This window comes from Arachis duranensis, chromosome 9 (genome assembly GCF_000817695.3).
Source record: "Arachis duranensis cultivar V14167 chromosome 9, aradu.V14167.gnm2.J7QH, whole genome shotgun sequence".
Lineage (NCBI taxonomy): Eukaryota > Viridiplantae > Streptophyta > Magnoliopsida > Fabales > Fabaceae > Arachis > Arachis duranensis.
The window spans coordinates 5,304,735-5,311,043 of NC_029780.3; the positions used below are offsets into that span (position 1 = coordinate 5,304,735).

At 33.1% G+C, this 6,309-nt stretch overlaps 1 pseudogene; it reads right to left on the bottom strand.

Moving 5' to 3' along the window:
- Window positions 1–1,908: 1,908 nt before the first annotated feature.
- On the bottom strand, window positions 1,909–6,051 carry LOC107464237 (ABC transporter C family member 8-like; annotated as a pseudogene).
- Between the last annotated feature and the right edge of the window lie 258 nt (window positions 6,052–6,309).

Sequence of the window (6,309 nt, forward strand, 5' to 3'; positions counted from 1 at the left end):
TGCACTTCGAAAGTCAAAGCAGGGAGAGCACATATACATCGAGAGAGAGTTACAGGTCCTCGCAAGTCTGGTGTGTATAGGGAGAGACGAAGCGAAGTTTGATTGTTTAGGATTTAGTCAAATTGAATTGAGGCTTGTACATTGTTAAAATTATTTTAAAAATACACACAAAGATTAAGAGTTAGTTACATCATTCATTCTATTAGTCAGATCAGCATTTAAATTTAACTCAGATCAGCATTTAAATTTAACTGAGTCTGAAACAGAATTTATTAGTTTAAAATCTTTCAAGAGTTTTTTTTGTTGTTTGTATATTTTAAGATTGGTTTTAGTAGTATTTAAATTAATCAGGAGGAATGTTTATTATTTTAAATATTTGATGGAATAGATAATTTTTTTTTTCATTTTAATTAATTTAATGAGAATAAAATTTATCATTTTTTTTAACTATCCTGATCATTGCTTGCTAGTTGCTACTTGTTATCCATAAGTGCACTACCATGCATGCCACTTGCCACTCTTATACAAAAAGTTACAAAAACTCCTTTCTTTTTTATTTTGGTTATGGGTTCTGTTCTGAAACTTTATCATAACTAAATTTTATATAAAAGACCTTCAATTGACAAACTTAAATATACTTTATTTAAAGTCCTTTAGTTTAAAAGTGGGTCAAATTATATTAACAAAATAATTTTTTGGATCTCAATTATAGAAGGCATTTGAGAAGAGTTTCGATTGAAATACTTTTTTATTGATACTCAAGTTAAAAATTAGATCAAAATATGTATATTATATATTTAAAAATTAATATGTTGAAGCAAACATAAAGCAAGAACTAAGTACTAGGAGTAGGTATTTTTATTTCTCAAATCTAAAGGAACTAAGGATAGTGGGGATCCCATATCTAAGGATTAAGGTGAGGCAAATTATATTTTGACCAAAAGGAGAAAAATAAATATCATATTTGCTAATGGGCCGGGTTGCAAATAATAGCGCTTTAGTCAAATAATAGTGTTCTTTTAACAAACCTTTTCTATGACAAAAAAAAAAACCCTTTTTCACTGTAGGGCTAAATTATTTTCGGCATATTCATGTTTTGACATAGAAAGTTATTTTTTAAATTTTATTCTATTCTATTCTATTCGGTTAAAATTCTCTCAACCCTAACCCTACTCACAATCTAAAGTTCTAGACCCTATTCTATTCTACTCTACTTGCAAGAAAATATTTTTTTTAAAGCAAATATAAAATTTAATCATTGTAAATTTTATACATAGTAATAAAATTTAATCATTCCAAATTACTAAATAAACTAATTAACTTAGTGATTACTCACTTACTTTAAGTTATTATACAAGGGAGATTCTAGGTTTAACTCTCACCTTCTTCTTCAATATATGTAGCTTTTTGGGCTTTGTTCAAAATAAAATTTGGAGAAGGAATGAAGAGAATGAAGATTTTGAGTTATTTGTAAATTTTTTTCATTTAAATTTAACAAATTCAATAATTTATCATTTAGTTTTCATTGTGTCATCAAAAGGGTCACGTCAACAATGTGCAAAGTTATCTGGCAGCTACTACCGCCAGAAAAATTACTCAACCAACAGAAGGGTAGAAATGATCATGAAACTTAATATTTGTGTATACAGATGACTTATTAAAAAAATTAGAATCTACATCTGTTTACCGTGTAAACATTCATATATACTTTTGTCTATTCTTCCATTTTTAAAATATATGTATTATATATCAAGGTGTGGGTGTACTTTACCCTACCTACCCACAGCGAGTTGGTTCAGGTTGGGTACTCGCGAATAGAGTATATATTGTCAGCCTTAATGCATAGAGGTAGTCCAAAGCGTCTGCTTTTCACTCTTTGAAACACTCTCCCACCCATTTCTTTCACTCTCACTCTTGCCTCACTCTCCATAACACTCTCAACCCATTCAGCAGCGAGAAAGAACAAGGTGTCACCATTAAGCCTAAAGGATCCAAGTTTGTTCTAATGCTACCCCTGAAAAAAGGTTGCTTCTTGAGGGATAATACTAAGCTTCATTCTCAAATCCTTCAACCCCAATGAGCATATGTCAATCTCATCAATAATAATGCTACCTCTTGAAGGCTGAACCAATTGAAACACAGCACTTATAAGTGTTGTTTTTCCACTTCCTGTCCTTACTACAACTCCCACTCTACTCCCTTCTTTGAATGTGCAAGTGATTCCTTTCAGGACTATTGGTGCATTCCGACGATATCTAATCTGAAATTAATGTCGAAAAACAAGCTATTAGAATTGAATTTTTGATAGTATCAGTGTAAATGAATTAGTGAATAAGTTCATTCGATATACATATGATATATTTTTGGATTAGTTTTTTTACCTCTAAGGATTGAAGAAAGTGAATAAGTTCATTCCACAATAGCAGGAGGCTCAGCTGATGGTATGTGAATGAATTGTTTGATTCTTTCAAAGAGATAACATAGTTTGATAAGTTGCAAAACCATCTTGTCCAAAATATTTGTGCTTGTGTCAATGTGAATGCATAAGAAAGTAAAAGTCCCAAAAGCCCTGCACATACCATCCAACATTATCAATCCAGTATTAGCTTGTTAGTTACTATCTTTGATCAACGAAAACTACCGAATTGATAAACCATGATAACTGTTTTATTTATTATGTAACATTAGTATTACCTGGGAACATATAATCCATAGGAACTAGAATAAGTAACAAGGCTGCAGTGAAGACTGTCAAATTTTGAAGTGTTTCAATCCTTAGAGTCAACCATTCCATGGTCACATTAGAATGCATCTGTGTCCACAAGGTTTAGGTAGTTCTTGACAAATCCATCCACCATGTTGAATGCTCTAACAGTAACCACTCTAAGTGATGTCTCAACTGCAAAATTCATCACTGGTGCTTTGGTTGTTCCATTGATCCTTATTATTTCTCTTGTAGAGGCTTGATAATATCCCTTCATATTAAAAATAATTAAAAAAATAGTAATAATAAAATAAAGAGTATATACCCATTTTGATCTTCAAAGAATTTCAGACCAGATATTTTAACAATTAATTCCGTCAGTCACTTAGGTCTTTGGCTCCGTCAACTCTAACGGAAGACAAAATGGACCCTGAAAACTCTAACATGGGACAAAATGATCCCTGACAACTCTAACAAGAGACAAAATGATCCCTGACCCGTTTATTTGAAAACGACATTGTTCTTCCCCAATTTTTATCATTTCTCGCATAACCCTAACATTCATACTCTCCTTCTTCACCTTCACAGTCTTCTTTTCCATCTTTTCCTTCATTCTCTTTAGCTCCAAGATTAAGCCATGGTGTAATTGTCACACGTGTCGTACCTACCTCAACATCTCATGAACCACACACTTTCTAAATCTTTGTGATTGATACATCTACCTCCTTTGCACTTCACCCACCAAAAGCATCAACTTCCACATCTTCGATAACATCACCTCCAACCCCGACAACGTCCATGACACCCTCAAGACCAAGTTTCACAACTACTCCAAGGGCACGCCTTTCTCCACTCTACGGCAAGCAATATAGATTGTTGGACATTAGGATGTCATAAGAAGATTCTCCTTTGATAGCATATGCAAATTCTCATTCGAAACAGATACTGAGTACTTCATTCCTTCTTTTCCGGAGTCCAAGTTGGCAGATAGCTTCGACCTTTCATCTAAGCTATCAGTACAACAAACAGTGTCGCCGTTGCCGCTCATATGGAAACTGAAGCGGTTACTGAACATTGATTCAGGAAGAAGCTGAAGGGAGCGATAGGAGTGGTGGACAATGTGGTCATGGAGATGATAAGGCAGAGGAGGAGGGAGATGACAACGACGATGATGGGTCTTAACAAATTAGACTTGCTGTCTAGATTCATGGGATCCATCGAAAACGACAACTAGTTGAGAGACAAGGCATTAGTTTCCTGAGCATGAATTGGTTGAGAACAAGTTGATGATTTTTTTTGTAAACATTAAATTTATAGAGTGTGCATTGTGTAGTTTGAAGTTGCAGTGTTAGACTGTTAGTGTTATGCGAGATATAATGGAAATTGAGAGAGCACAGTGTCGTTTCCGAATAGAGGAGATCAGTGACCATTTTGTTCCCTATTAGAGTTGTCAGGGACTATTTTATCCTCCGTTAGAGTTAACGGAATAAAGGACCTAAATGACTGATGGAATTAATTGTTAGAGACCAATCGAATAATTAATTTTAGTTGGAAACTAAAATGTCCAGTCTAAAATTCTTTAAGGACCAAAATGAATATATACTCTGAAATAAAATAACATGGAGTCCAATGCAAATTTCACAGTAAAAGTGGACAAACCTGAACGTATTTTGATGCTAGTGTAGCAGGAATTGCAACTATTAGAACTTGCCATGTGATTGAAGCCATTATAGCAATTATCACGACAATTTCAATAGCTACAGATGCTGCAAAAGTGATGGAATAAGGTATATCAAGGTCCAGAATACTCAAATCTGATGAAGCCTGCAAGTAAGGAGGTTATATTTTATGAGTTAGAATAATGATTAATTAACTCATAAAGAGTAAAGAATAACATTCATATTATAGTACTCCCTCCATCTAATAATAACTATTCAGATATGTTGATTTTTTGATGGACCAATTTTGTCAATCCGATAGTTATATTTGAACGGATGGAGTAGTTTATTTCCAATATAAAAAAGCCTTACTTGGGTTAAAATCCTTCCTAGTTCCTACAGAGGTTGAATCAAAGAACAACATAGAAGCATTGAAGATAGCTTTATTGAAACTAGAGAAGAAGGCTGATGAAGCTTTTAATCCAAGAAGTGCAGATACCAAAGACCTCAGATACGCAAAAAAAGGCACTGCTAAATGAGACCAATGCATAAACTCCAATCAAAACAGCACTAGTCACTTTTGGCATCTCAACTACACTAAAAGGAACATCAAAGAGATAAATGTCAGCATCATTTTACACTGCTCTAGCTAGCTGAATCCTTTGCTTTTGTCCTCCACTCATGTTGATCCCTCTCTGACCGATTTCTGTCAGATCCCCATGGCTTAAATCATTGATGTCCTTATCCAAGGCACAGGCCTTAATGGTATTCTGATATCTTTTCTTGTCTATTGGCTTGCCAAAGAGTATGTTATCTCTAACTATCCCACTTTGGATCCAAGAAATTTGATACATGTGCTATGGTGTCATATACATTAACCTGTTTTGCATTATCATAAAATGACATTTAAGAATAAAAAAAAATGTGTAAGATACTAAAATGATAAGATACACAATCAAAATAGTCCACAAATTTCTGGTATGCTCCAAGTTATAAATATGAATTTGGCATGATAATAGACGAACAAGAACTTGTGGTGTTCAATAACTCACATTTCCTGAAATCTTTGGGAATCTCTCCAAGTATTGCATGTAAGAGAGATGATTTTTCACCCCCAACTGGCCCACAACTGCTACTTTATGCCCCCATTTCACTTCCAAATTCACATCAGCTAAAGTTGGAGACACTGATCCCTGATCCCAAGTAAAGTTTCTATCTTCAATTAAAGTTTCTACCTTCAATTTCTAGTTCCTACTTTCTAGCACAAGAAGATTAGAAGAGAAAGTTTCTAGAGATGATTATTTTTCTATATTTATTTTTTTTATTAACAATGGGCTTAAAATCTAAAAAAAACAAACTAAAAGACAACGATTTTTGAAAATGAGATGCTCATAAAATTAGTATGAGGACGAAAAAAGATACAAAAAAATAAATTTAAGAATACATAATAGGAAAAAAGTAAACTATGACCATAATTAACCATTTCATCTGCATAAAAATTTGCTTTTCAAAACTGATGAAGTATTTTCCAGTTAATTAGTCTGCTGCACCTTTCTATAATTATCAAAATTTGATCTCGAAAAAAATGTAAATTAATATCATCATAAAAAAAACCTTAACTGTAATAACTGAGTCCATCTCCACAACCACATGATTATACTCCAGATTTACAGCAAAATTCACATCCATCCAAATTATCCAAAATTTTGCCGAAATAATCAAAGTAAAAATTAAGTTTGCATTAAAATCAGTTAAAAATCTTTCCTCCATTTCTCTAATCATTCCTCTGCATGCTACCTTTTCATTCTTAATAACTTATAAAAGAAGTTTTGTGTTTGTGGATGATGCAAGTTTTGCTGCGTGTAATTTGCATTAACGGATTATGGAAGGGCATATATACGATCAGAAAATAAGCATGGTTCATGGGTTAGATTAGGGGTGTTTAAA